The 14,176-nt window shown below is 44.3% G+C and overlaps 1 protein-coding gene across 2 annotated transcripts in view; it reads right to left on the bottom strand.

The window, feature by feature from the left end:
- Positions 1 to 13,857, bottom strand: part of Sfxn1 (sideroflexin 1) — a 66,867-nt gene extending 53,010 nt beyond the window's left edge. Inside the window, exons 1-2 of one of the 2 annotated variants that reach the window (XM_074058662.1) lie at positions 13,438 to 13,857; positions 358 to 523 (exon numbers count right to left, since the gene is read on the bottom strand). The gene's annotated coding sequence lies outside the window, so the exon portion shown is untranslated. The remainder of the gene's footprint in view (positions 1 to 357; positions 524 to 13,437) is intronic. The other variant, XM_074058661.1, reaches the window with a different exon arrangement.
- Positions 13,858 to 14,176: the final 319 nt, after the last annotated feature.

The raw sequence follows: 14,176 nt of genomic DNA, 5'->3' as shown, positions 1-14,176 counted from the left end.
CCAGCTATGCAGGAGGTGTAAATAATAGGATCAGGATCCAGGCCAGCCAGAGAACACAAGATCCTATTAAAATAACTAAAGCAAAAGGGTTGTGGTATGGCTCAAGAGTTAGAGTTAACCCAGTACTGCCAAAAATGAAACAACAACACCCCCCAAAAAAAAACCAAACAAACTTGCAACAGTGTCATATGGAAAATGTAAGTAAATGGCTAAGAAGATTGCCCAGGCTGGCTGCAGAGCAGGGCGGAGACACACTAGATACAAATTGCCACAGCAATGCTACATCAAAACACAAAATCCAACATGAAACATTAATTTTGTTCGTGTGTCTGCAGCTGCCTGGTCAGTTGTGTTGACCTGAACTGGGCTTTGCAGAGTTTACTCAGCGTCTGTGGATGGCTGTGGTGTCAGTGGCTTTGCTGGCCTCAGCAGGGCTCGCACGTGTCCCGGATCTCAGCTGGAACAACTGCTTGGCTCTGCTCCACGTGTCTGTCCTCCAGTAGGCTGGCCTGGGCTTGCTCGCCTGCAAAGGAACAGGAGGGAGAGAGTGATGGGTGCCAGGCCTCTGGAGGCCAAGGCTTGGAGCCAGCACACACACCTTCATTTCTGCTGCTTTGTATTGGTCAAATCAAGGAACCAAAGAGCCCTTGTTTGGGAGAAAAAGACTTTATGTCTCGGTGGGGTGAGCTGCCAAACAGCACAGGTTTGTTTGCCAAACAGCACTTGGGATCCGTTTTGTCCCCAAATCTTCTGTCCCGTGTGGCCTCTGCCTTTCTAGCATGCCAGTCTGTTCTTGGGACAGCATCCTCCCTCATTTCATTTGACTTGGCCAGATTGTCAAATGTGGGATTTTTTCTTCTCATGCCTTCCAGAATCCTGCCTGGATTTGTGTGTAGTCGCTGGGAAAGAGAGGTACCTTGTCCTCTGTTCCTCATATTGGGGCTGCTAAGCTAAGAGGATGTGAATCAGAAATGAAGCACTGAAGGACAGCAGAGGCTTCAGCCAGTCGTCCAGCTACATCGACCTCCTGGACTTCCAGGTGTAGGAGCCAAGAACTCTGCTCCACTTTCTCTTTTTTAGTCTTAGTCTCTGGGTTAGTTTTCTAATCCTGGAAGGCTGGATGATGTCTCTAATCCTAGCTACTTGGGAGGGTGGAGCCTGGATAGATCTCAGTGCAGGCCATGGGGACATAACACTGAGACCCTATTAGAAAATTAACAAAAGCAAAACAGGCTGGGGGCATGGCTTATGTGGTAGAGCACCTGCCTGGCAAGCTCAAGGCTCTCAGTTCAAACCCCAGAACTGCCAAAACAGAAATAAATAAAAGTAGATGTCTGTATGTGTTCCTGCATGATTTTAAATAAAGATCTTTCAGAAACAGCTTCCAAGAAACTAAAATGTTCCTTTTTGCTGAATACTGAAACTGACTGCTTAGGAATTCTTGCTAGCTTTGAATTAGAGAGTTTGCTAATCCTTTGTGATTTCAAATGGACTTTGAACTATTCAGGAACAGCAGAAGCAAAAAAAAAAAAAAAAAAAAAATTTAAGTTAGCAAAGAAGAGCACATTTCTGAGCACAGTAAAGTCCTGTGAGGTGGGCAAAGATTTCCCTGAAGGTGAAGATAGTTTTGTCACGGCTAAGTTAGTTAAACATGAATCTGTGTGTGTGTGTGTGTTTAACAGACATAGATAGTTAAACATGAGTTTATAGATGTGGTGAATATCTGTACTCAGTTGACTTTAAGTAGAAGAGATTGCTCTGAATACTGTAGGTGGGACTCACCTAATTGACTGAAAGTCTTAAGAGCAAAACCAGATTTTCCCAGTGCAATTCAGTCTGAAAATTACAGCATCAGTTCCTCTTGGAGTTCCAACCTGCCATGGGCCCTACAGACTTCAGACTTGCCAACCATGAGTGCATGAGCCAATTCCTTAAGATAAATCTATCTTTCCACATAGATAGGTAGATAGATGTTTGGTGATTGATGATGGATGGATAGATAGATGGATAGATAGATAGATAGATAGGTAAGGAGATACAGTATATATTCTTGGCTCTGTTATCTAGAGGTCACTGACTGATAGAGGTAATTAATCACTCAGGTTCTAGTGAGAACTACAGATGTCTGTACAAGAGACCCAGTTACTGTCATGTCTCTACGTCCCTTCTTCCTGAAGGCTCTGCTGAGTTGCTGGACCCAGAATCTTCAGGTCTCCTCATCACTTTAGGGAACCCACAAAGTATCAACTGTGCCTGAGAGGACTGTGTGAAAAGTGTCCCTTATGGGTGGGGTGGGTAATGGTGGAGCTGCCTGATGGTATGCTCTACAGCTATCCAGGTGGGACAGGGCACCTTCCCTGGGGTCTTCCTGGCCTCAGTCCCTGTCACCTCCCTCTTCTTCCTTTCTGTATAGCATTTGCTTCCTTCTAACATGCCATGTGTTTCACGAATTCACTGTTTGTTGTCTGTCTTCACCTCCTAGACCGACAGCCCGACAGCCGCATGAAGCCCATGAGTTAAACTTGCTCCATTCAGTGCAGATTATCCAGCAGATTCTTATTAGCTGCTAATGGAGGCAGATGCCTCCGGGGCTCCTACATTAATGCGCCTTATAGCTGTCCTTCCTTTTGTTCCAGCTAAAACTTTTTGGAGAAAGCAGAGCACGCTCAGAGTTGTTACCATCCACCATGTTTCTTTTCTTTTTTTTTTTTAGTTTCATTATTTGACTTTCTTATTTATTTATTTATTTATTTATTGTTTTATTATTCATATGTGCATACAAGGCTTGGGTCATTTCTCCCCCCCTGCCCCCACCCCCTCCCTTACCACCCACTCCATCCCCTCCCTCTCCTCCCCACCCCCTCGATACCTGGCAGACACTATTTTGCCCTTATCTCTAATTTTGTTGAGGAGAGAGTATAAGCAATAATAGGAAGGAACAATGGTTTTTGCTGGTTGAGATAAGGATAGCTATACAGGGAGTTGACTCACATTAATTTCCTGTGCATGTGTGTTACCTTCTAGGTTAATTCTTTTTGATCTAACCTTTTCTCTAGTTCCTGGTCCCCTTCTCCTATTGGCCTCAGTTGCTTTTAAGGTATCTGCTTTAGTTTCTCTGCGTTGAGGGCAACATAAGTTAGCTAATTTTTTAGGTGTGTGCTCTCGCTTTTATCATTCCACCATCTTTCTGATGTAAGCTGAGCATGCCCAGATGTGTTCCTGTCCTAGATTTTAACCTTGCAAACATGTGTTCTGTGACCTTGAGCTAAGCATGCCCAGGAGTGTGTCTGCCATCTTTCCTACTGGACTTATGACCTTAAATTGGGCACGCTCCGTAGTGTACATCTTAAACTGAGCACCAAATGCACCTACCCGTAAAGTGTTTTCCTATCTGGAGACACAGGTTCCCCATTTAAAATCCCATGCTCCCTTTGTTTGAAGAGGGCACTGCTTTTGGAACAACTTGTCTCCCTTCCTGTTGCAGGTGACAAACCTATCTCCATTCTAACTTCTAGTTGTTCTTATTGGTTTGCACTCACCAAGAGAAGATGCCACTGTGTTTGGCTCTAGAATGACAAAGGTGGAATCAGCATTCAATAAGGCCTTATTGAATAAAAGAATGAATGAACGAAGAGTGTGACACCACCCGATAAAATGCTGATGAAGCATGACTGTAGGTGAAGAAAGCAGAACATAAATGTATGAACCATGATTCTAACACAGAGGCAAGCAAATGTTGAAACCACAGACGTTCTCTTAGCCAATGTGGAGAAGAGCTGAATAAGTCCTGGTTTCTTATTCTAAAGCATTCATGATTTAGAACTAAGACAGAGCTATAAAACTATGGTTAAATACAATGAGGTAAGGCCAGGTGCTGGTGGTCCATGCCTATAATCCTAGCTCCATTTTGTATCTGTCTTTGCTCTCAGCCATTCACTTTGCAATCCACCTTGGGGTCCAGGACTGGTTGATGTGCAGATATTCAGCACATCTATAAACTCGTGTTTAACTAACTATGTGTGTTAAACACACACATACACTCGTGTTTAACCAACTTAGCCCAGCCAAGCTGGCACATAAAACTAACCATCACAGCACTCTTATCCTGACTTCACATCTCATTTCCACTCTTCTGCTTTGGAAGTATTCCCTTCTTTAAATACTCAAAAGCTTCCAATTACACCGACAAGAAAATCACAACCAATGGGCCTCTGTGATCTGTCTGGTCCTATTTCTCCTTTTTCACTAGATGCCACTCTTCCTCTTGTTGACATTACTACCACCTGAGCAGACTGACTTATTCCCACCTCTGGGCTCTTTGCACCTGGAATGCTCTCAGATCCAATGTCACCTCCTCCAAGAAGTCTTCCCTGACCTCCTTGTCTGGAGTTCTTCCTACTCACACTGGTGCTCACCAATCTTTTATTTCTTTAGCGGCATTGCCACCACCCAACTACACTTTCTTTACATATTTGTTAACTTCCTTCTTCTGACTCTTCTACTAGAATGTTCTATACACCATAAGGGTGGGGACCTCATTTGTTTTACCTGCACTTACCGTCAGTTGCTCCTGTAATGCTCAGAACTACTGTGGGGAGGACCTGTGGCCTCCACCTCTGAACATCAGGCATGCTCTGAACAAGGGATGACTTGTGCCATAGTCACCACCACAACGAAGTCTGCCTGGTCTGAGCGGGGTGTCTGATTGGCTGAGCTAAAGTCATATGTCAGGATGGCATCAGGCCTCCTGTGGAGATCAGTGATTTCTGCCTCCCATTCAGACACAGCAAGTTCCCTGGATCCTTTCTCAGGCAACGTGCTGGTGTTACTGATGTCACATTTCATTGATCTCTATCCCCTACTCTCTGCGAACCTATCACTAATTTCTAGTTAATGTCACCTGTTCTGAAACCTCATCTAAATGGAATCATGAAGCATGAACATTTGGTCTGTCTTTTTTCACTCAGTGTCTTTTGGGTTTACCTGCAGTTTCTTTCTCTCTTCAGTGTGTAGGATTACTGTTATATGAGAATGCTATGATTTTTGTATCATTTCCAGTTGGTGGTCACTTACAATGTTCTCTGTTTGTGGCCACTGTGAATAAGTCTGCTGAGGACACTCATTCTCACACTTTTATGGATACAGGAGCTGGTATTGTTACTATTTACCTAGTTCTGAATATGGGGACACTCCTCCCAGAAAGTTCTGCCTCCAGAGTGGTCTTTCCAGCATCCGAAGTTCATGTCACTCCATCTGATCATGGTCTTCAAAGCTTCTTTTTGGTGGCACTGGGGTTTGAACTTAGGGCTTCATGCTTGCAAAGCAAGCACTCTACCACTTGAGCCACACCTCCAGTCCATTTGGCTCTGATTAATTTGGAGATGGAGTCTCACAAACTGTTTGTCTGGGTTGGCCTCAAACCATGATCCTTCCTGATCTCGGCTTCCTAAGTAGCTAGGATTATAGGTGTGAGCCACCTGCACCTGGCCTCTTCAAGGTTTTTGACACTGGCCATGACCTCTATCATGTGCAACTCCTGCCTTACACCTTGGTGCAGACACACTTACCACCTCCCTGGGTTCTGGAATGTGCTTGGCTCTTCTCCTCTTTTGCCTTTGGTCATTTTTTGCCAAGGGTTGGAGGAGTGGCTCAAGTGGTAGAGCACCTCTCTAGCAAGCATGAGGCTCTGAGTTCAAACCCCAGTACCACCAAAAATAAATAAATAAATACATTAATAATAATAATAATGAATGGCTCAAGTGATAGAACGTCTGCCTAGCAAAGCCTAGCAAGTGTGAGGCCCTGAGTTCAAGCCCCAGTACCCTCCCCCATCCCCTGCCAAAATACTTTGCCTGCAATGCCTTTCCCCAGAGTCTTGATTTCTGGACAAACTGATTCACATCTTTCAAGGCCCAGCTCAAAAGACACTTCCTCCAGGAAGCCACCTTAAGTCTGCTGGGCACTTTCTTGCACCCACCATTGGGTACATGCTCTTGTGTTAACATTTAGTATCAATCACGCTTTGCTGCCACTTCTGTCAGAGCTCTTGTTTCATGACATACACTTTTGAAGACCATGATCTGTCTCCTCTTTTAGTCTACGAGCTGTTGGAAGGTAGAGAAGGAGTCCTCAGAGGTGTGAAGTCACTTCCTAACACTCTCAGCTGCTGTGACTCCAGGACTGCTGACTGGGGTTAAATGTTCTTACCTGTTCAGAGCAAGGGGGAGTGTATACTGATTAACACACACAACGTTAATTGATGTTAGGGTTAGAGGTCAAAAGCCCAGAGGGTCGGCTGGGTCATAGTAATGAGAGCTACGGAGGGCACACCTGCCACACAAGGGGGCAGAGTCCACTCCCTCACCAAGTCATTGCCATGGGAACCGGGATTCCTGTGCGGCCTCTTTGGAATTGTTTCAAAAGAAGCTAGAAATCTGGATTTTAAGTGAAACTGCCTAATTTTTGAATGATGGCAACTAAGTTATTATTTTAAGGGTAAGATAACACAATCAAGTTGTTGTAGAGAGCTGGGGGTGTGGCTTAAGTAGTAGAGCACTTGTTTAGCAAGCAAGAGGCCTTGAGTTCAATCCCCAGCACTGAAAAAAATAAAGTTGCCATGAGCTGGACTCAGGTCACTGTTGGTTAATTTCCTCATTGAACATGAAACTGCTGTTCAAAACGTGCATTCTGACACCTCTGATGCAGAAGATTAAAAATAAAAATGGTGAAAAATAGAAGTGATTCAGAGATTCATCTGTAAACAGCCTCCACCTCTCTAATAGCCCATTGTCACTGGATGAGGGGACTCCCTCAGATTCCTGGTGCCCATGAAAAATCACAGGTACTTGAGATCCACAAACATGAAAAGAATTTCGAGTTGTCTCACACACAAAAAGGAGCTTTCGCAGGTAGAAATTTGAGCAAGGATTTATTTTAGTGAGATAAAATATAGAGAAATGGGGGAGGATAAAGGAGAAACATTTCTTGCTCCCTAGGCAGGAAGTATGCATAAAACCTCAAAATGGCGGCCTCATGCTTTTTCTGAGTTGGGGGATACACTGTTCATGTTGTGCAGCAGCATCTAATCATTAGCTGATGGGTCTAGGTGGCAAGATGGGTGTTGTTTGTTGTTCTAAAACATGGATCTGTGATCTAGGGCTGCCCCCAAAACACAGGGACAGTAAGTGTGCTTTTGGGTTTTCTTGTGCTAGACATGCCTTTAATTTTTCCATCCCTCTACCTCTAACAAGCTTAAAGAGGGAAGCAGATACAGGTAGCTCCTTTAAGTCTCCCGGTACTTGTCACTTAACATCTAAAAGGAGATGGGAGGGAGCTAACAGCTCTGGCTGTCAGTTTTTACTTCCTCACTTCAATGTCTGAGTCACTTTCACTACATTTTCATGTCTTGCCTGAATTCTTCTTTCATGGGACACAAGAGCCTAGGAGTCTTCTGACCAGAGTCTTCCTGAACTGTCCATCTGGTAACACCATCAATTCCCCAAAGCCCATCAACTAGCAACCACGCCTCTAACACATGAACCCTTTGGGGAGCACTTCGTAGTAGTAGGTAAAGTCATCTCCCAAGGTGGAGTGGGGTGCAAGAGTTCAATTTCATGTCAATTTGCACAAGTCCTGCCAGGAATCCTTCACTGATGACTTTCAACTCTGGTGACACTCTAGAACCACTAGGAGCACTGGAAAATGTGCATGCCCCACCACAAGTTCCCCCATGCTGTGAGCCCCATGAACTGAAGCTTAAACAAGGCCATAAAACATGAGAAATTGCCAATAAAAGCTATAAAAGATAGTTCAGGGCCAAGACAAAGGGCATCATGCAGAGATAACGCCCATTCCCACCTTCCTTTGTCTCCTCTTGCAAATAAACTTTCCAAAGCAGGTCTCCCCTGCTGTTTTTATCAAAAGAACCTTAGGTCTCTACCTCATGGCTAGCCCCAATTAACCTGAGCACATTCTTGTAACCTGATGCCCTGCACTGCTTTTTAAATATCCTGTGAATCCTTTGTTCAATGCCCAGATAAGGAGTGTGAACTGACTTCATTTACCCTCAGCCTCTGAGAGTCTCAGGCTGACCAAAAATCCACATATCCACTCACACTCACATATCAAAGCTTCCTTTGCAGCTTCTGCTTTTCAAAGAGTCCAGAAACAATTGACTCATTCCTTCCCTCCTTTCAGTGTCATCTGCAACCGCTGGTATAAAATAAAATCTGAGTTCTCCACATGTCCAAGTGTCAGTTGGTTTCTGACAATATTTCCACAACAGAACTACAATAGAATTGCAGCAGGTGGAATCTAGATTTGGAGGCTTCCCTGTGCAGAGAGAGAAAGAAGCCACTGCCACAAAGAATCTGTTGTGTCTCTCTGCCATGATTCACAGGTCACAGGGACTGCAGTTCTTGAACCTCAGGAGGTTTGCTGTGGGATTTCTAGTTTAACTATGGAGTCCACCAACCATTTGCCCATCAGTGGGGCCATAGATTTGGCACAGCAGGTGGAAGGCCCTTAACCTTTCACTCTCAAACATGCAGATAGTCCCTAAAAAGCATTTTTGTTTTGGAGGCAGAGCAAAGCATGTCTTCCATACAAAGCATCAGATATTGGCTCTGTTTAAAAGTCAAAGGCTGCTAAATGTCACTTGGAAGCCAATCAGGTCTTTTAAATTGGTCCTCAAGGCTGAAGGCAATGTTGATTATTCTGGAAAAACTTAGCCTCTACCCTGTGGGCTTTAAGGATCTGGTTCAGTAGTCAAATTAATTGTAATGTCATAGGGAAGAATTAAAGAACAAAGGACACTTTGCGCTTCTTTTTGCTCAGATAAGCCCCTGCTGTTCTGCTTCCATAACTCTTTGGAGAAAAATACCAGACTCTGCTTGCTGTATAGATCTGATCCATTCATCATTTTCCTACAAACACTGGCTCTGGGCCAGGACAAGATGGATGGCAGTCAGTGAGCAAGGCTGTCTCTCCCCCTTTATAGAGTTTACAGTACGTGAATGCATAGCTAGAGTGAAGAGAGAACTGAGGAAAGCTGAGTGAGGGGACAGAGCAAGGTAGGGTTGGGGCTGTTCAGGGAAAGCCACCCTGCAGAGATGACACTGAAGGGAGGGAAGGAATGAGTCAATTGTTTCTGGACTCTGAAAAGCAGAAGCTGCAAAGGAACTTTTGATATGTGAGTTTGAGTAGATATGTGGATTTTTGATCAGCTTGAGACTCTCAGAGGCTGAGGGTGAGTGAAATCAGTGCTCCAGCAGGCACATATACAGCACTTTTATGGGAATTTTAAAAGGCCACTGTTTCTGGTGTGTGTGTGCATGTGCACACATGTGTTTAAAGTCACTCCTACACTCCTATCTGGAGTGGAAAGAGTTTCAAACTGGTCCAGATTACAAACAGAGCCCCTGCTGGATGTCAGTTTTCGCTCATTCCTTTGGGCACTTGTGCAATGTCCAGACTGGGCAACTGGATATGGCAGTCCTCATGAGGGTCACACAAGTCACAGGAGAAGAGTTGGATGAGTGAACTCTTTTTCTGGTTATTTTTCATAGATTTGAAAGCTCTCATCAGGAACCTGACATGTTTGTGGTGGGATGATATTTGGAAATATTTGCTGGTTAGCTGATTGACTAATGGAACTCCCAACTCCTTTTGTGCTTCTCCTTCCCCCTTCAATGACTAAGTTCTGGACTAATTTCCCCAGTGGAAATTTGCTTCAAGGCAGAAAGGAAGGTTCTAGACTCACAACTCCAGGCAATACACTGAGATCTTAAGGGAAGGGCAGAGGTTGAATGAAGACAAGATATTTGACAGATATATCCCCCTTTTGTTTATTCATTCAATTCTCTTTTCCTCCCTTCATAGGCAATAGCTCTAACATGTTACAACACATCCTTACAGAGAACGCAATGTGGTTTGGGTATATATTTTTTTCTTTTGGCGGGACTGGGATTTGAACTCAGGGCTTTGTACTCTCAAAATAGGCATTCTACAACTTGAGCCACACCTCCAGTCCATTTTGGTCTGATTATTTTGGAGAGAGGGGTCTTGTGAACTATTTCCCTGGGCTGGTCTTGAACTGCAACCCTTCCCATCTTAGCCTCCCAAGTAGCTAGGATTACAGGCGTGAGCCACCAGCTCATGATTTTAAGTTCCAAAAATGATTATCTCCCTTAGATCTTCCTTAGCATTCTTCCTTTGGTTTTTGACTTTCTCTCTCACCACTGTTACAGGAAGAGCAGCACAGCTATTCTTCGTCTGGTGAGAGAATTCAGGTTAAGACGAGGACATGCAGTGAAAGTTTACTAGGAAAGAATGCATTTTCACAGACTCAAAGTAGGCTGTCTCTAGGGTGGGAACAATGCTATCAGCCTTCATGCTTTGAGCATTTGTGAGAAATTCCTATCCCTAGGTCGAGCCTACCAGGTGGAAGCAACTGTGCCATAAGCTAGGGTAGACCAGAGATTATTGGGTTCATCTGACCCCTACGGTATGGCTTATGGGCTTCTCCCCTCCAGCCATGTGGCTTTCCCTTGTGGTGCTTTCTCACTGTCCTCTATGGCACAGGAAGAAATTTCTAAAGTGACAGAGCTCAGTATTCAGGTCAGACCTTGTTCTCGACCTTCTTAGCCATTGCAGTATGGAAGCTTACATCAGAGAGAGAGGGGAGAGAGAGGGGAGAGAGAGAAGAAGAGAGAGATGAGAGAGAGAGAGAGAGAGAGAGAGAGAGAGAGAGAGGAGAGAGAGAGAGACAGAGAGAGAGAGAGAGAGAGAGATTTTTAAAAAGGGCTTGAGTAGAAAAAGTTTGTGCATAGCTTTTCTATGTTGAAGTTAAGGCACTCAAACTTCCACACTAGTATTTTGTTTTGTTTAAAGATGATGTTGATAGTCAGGCACAGGTGGCTCATGCCTGCAATCCCAGCTACTCAGGAGGATCTCATTTTATATAAATATGCTGCTGATTAATTTGCATATAGCTGACGGGGGGGTGGGGTGGGGCTTGGAAAGTCTTTTCTTTCAAGGCAATTTCTAGCAGATCTGAGAGTGCCTAGACTCTCTTAGCTACAATTTTACTTGCCTGGTGTGTGTTTGAGTTTTTTCACACATGTTTACATGCTGTGAAGGCTAAAATGTGGTTTGATTCATTTAAAGAAATACCACGCTGATATGTGCCAGTGGATCTATGCACTGTTCCCCTGATGAATGGTGCATATGTAGCCTTCTGGTTCAGTGTACTCCAGCCAGTATTATGTCCCTTGGGGTTTTCTATTGCAGACAACAGACACCCTTCTCCTAGTGTAGACATAAGGGAATTCACTAAAGGATATTGATAATTTGTAAACCTCCTGAGTGTTGAAGAACCAGGTACAACACAGTTGAGAGAAGCAGTCATTTTAAAGATGGTCTTAGCAAAAACTGGGCTGCTTTTACACCCGATACTCAGTCCCAGTAGTTCTGGGACTCAGCCACAAGGCTGACCAGGGGAGTCCCTCATCTGCTGGCAGGCCCCCTTCCATCCCTCACTTACACATCCCAATTTGGTGATGCATAAGAGAGGTTGGAGCCAGGTCACACACCTGTGCCCCACTACAAAGGAATCTGGGAAATGTGTTAGTAGCTTTTCATCCCCTAACGTTAGCCTGCCACAAAATCTAGCCTGAATGTGGCAGAGGCCATGATACGAGAGGACCAGGGCTAGAGTCTGTGTTATTCCATTCAAGACGAAGCATCAAAGTGTAATTTTGAACCTCTTTTTCCTATGTTGGCTCCAAATTCCATGTTATAGAGTGTGGTAAGCTGCTCTGATCTCCCTGAAAGTCAAAACCAAAACCCAACTTGCTGTTTCACTGCAGGGGTTGAGTTCAGCTGGCGACCAGCAGCTGTTAGAGCCTTGAGGATTTACCATCCTTTTTGGGTATAGGCCTCAGTCTTTCCAGGCAGCCCCAGGAAAAGACCATACTTTGTGGACTTGTCGTCTTCCACCCAATGGAGAGTGTGGGAAATGGGAAATCCTTGCCGTGGAGGTCCCCATTAGGTTGGATTGGGGGAAACTTCTATCAGGTCTGCACAACCCTTTCCTGCTCAGCCCTGCTTTGTTCTCTTCTTATCCCTAACAGGCCTTTATCCCAATAAAACTCCTGGCTCCTAATTATGCCTCAGCATCTGCTTCGCAATGGACCCAGAAGACACAAGGGCTTCTTGAAGATAAAATGGCAATAGTCCATGAAGCATTGACTAGGGCAATTATACCCATTTTCAATGGCTTCCTCTTTGGTGCTCTCTCCATTTCTATCTAAATCTAATCCAATAGAAAATTCCATCATCCCCACCTTCAAAAATGTATCTCAAATTCATTTTTTTAAAAACCACCTCCAATGCCATTACCCTATTCCAAGGCATTATTGTTTCTGACCTTGGATGAGTTTTCTAAGACTGTTATAACATGTTACTATAACAAAGGTGACTTAACCAATAGAAATTAATTGCCTCCTAGTTCTGGAGGCTGGAAGGTCAGGGTCAGGTTGGCAGCAGGGTTGCTTCCTTTTTGGGGCTGGGATAAAGAATCTGTTCCACGCCTCTCCCTAGCTGCTGGTGGCTTCCTGGTGATCTCTGATGTTCCTTGGCTTTCACAAGCATCCATCAATGATGGCTTCGTTTGCACATGGTGATCTCCTGTGGGTTTGTGCTCAAGTCCTCTCTTTTAATTTTTTTGTTTTAATGTGTAACTTAATTTTATTTCTTTAAACATTTTTATTAGTTTATAACAGTTGCACAGGGGGTTTCATTGTGACTTTTCCATACCAAATTTCCTCTTTTTATTAGGACAACAAGGACTAGTGGAGTAGCTCCAGGGGTAGAGCACCTGCCTAGCAAACGTGAGGTCCTGAGTTCAAACCCCAAATCCATCAAAAAAGAAAATTAAAAAAAAAACAAACAAAAACCCTATAAAGACATGAGTTATGTGGATTACAGGCCCACTTTATTCCAGTGTGAGCTCATTTAAACTTAACTGTATATGCAGTAACCCTATTCCCATAGAGAGGACATTCTGAGTAACGGGGGCTAGTGATTCAGGAACACAATTTACCCCATGGCAGGCCTGAGCAAAGCCTCTTAATCAGTCTCCCTGCTTCCTTTCCTGCTTTATTAGAGAGATCAGAACAAGCTTTTAAACACTTGAACTTGAGCACATTATGGTGACTCCTTCAGGGACTTCTTAGCATGCATGGACTAGAATCCAACTCCTCATGTGGCCTGGATTCTCAGGCCCAGTCATCTCTCTGGCTTCCTGTCTCATCACTTTTGTTAGTGCAACCACCCAGGCCTCCTCTCTTCAAATGCACTGAACTCTTTTCCACAGAAAGGCACACACACTGACTGTTTTGCCCTGTCTGTGTCTTTCCTCCCCCATTCTGTACTTACCTAACTGGATCTTTCGCTTCATTCAGTCCTCAGACTCAAGTGCCATTTTCAAAGAGGTCCTCACTGATGACTCAGTGTCAAAAAGGGATATCAGGGGCTGATGGATTGGTTCAAGAGCTATAGCACTTGCCTAGCAAGTGCTAGTACTACCAATAAAAAAAAAAAGAAAAGAAGAAGGGATATCAGCCAGGATGAGTGGCCTTATGCAGCACTAACAGTGATCCCCCGATCTCAGTGACTTATCAAAGATCAGCTGCAGCTCTGCTCCATGATAGCTTCACTCTGAGACACACTGAGAACGTTCCTTGCCTGGGGCATTGCTGGACCTAGGGCCCAAAGAAGAAAGATGGTGAATCATGAGCAGGTTTGTAAGGCTTCTGCCTGGCAGTAATACACAGCCATCTAGTCACCTTTCACTGGCTCAGAGAAGCCACATGGGCTCCCTCCCTGAGATGTAGAAAGTCCCGCAGGGAGCAATGTCCCAAGTCCATGGGCAGGCCCGAAGTCAGTGAGCTGAGGAAGGGGAACACCCTCCTGGAACAAGGCAGAAAAGGTTTTGAGTAATAAATAAGCTCCCAAAAAGGTCATCTCAGTCTGTATTTTTTCTTCTTTGCCTTTTTCATAACAATTATTACACCTAAGTTGTAAATTTATTTGTAGAGAGACAATGGGAGAGAAATAGATTATCGAGCACCAAAACTTGAAGGATCATGGGAAGAGCCAGGTTTGGTAATCAGAC

This window comes from Castor canadensis, chromosome 16 (genome assembly GCF_047511655.1).
Source record: "Castor canadensis chromosome 16, mCasCan1.hap1v2, whole genome shotgun sequence".
NCBI lineage: Eukaryota > Metazoa > Chordata > Mammalia > Rodentia > Castoridae > Castor > Castor canadensis.
The sequence above is the reverse complement of the archived record's forward strand: the minus strand, read 5'-3'. Positions and strand labels throughout refer to the sequence as shown.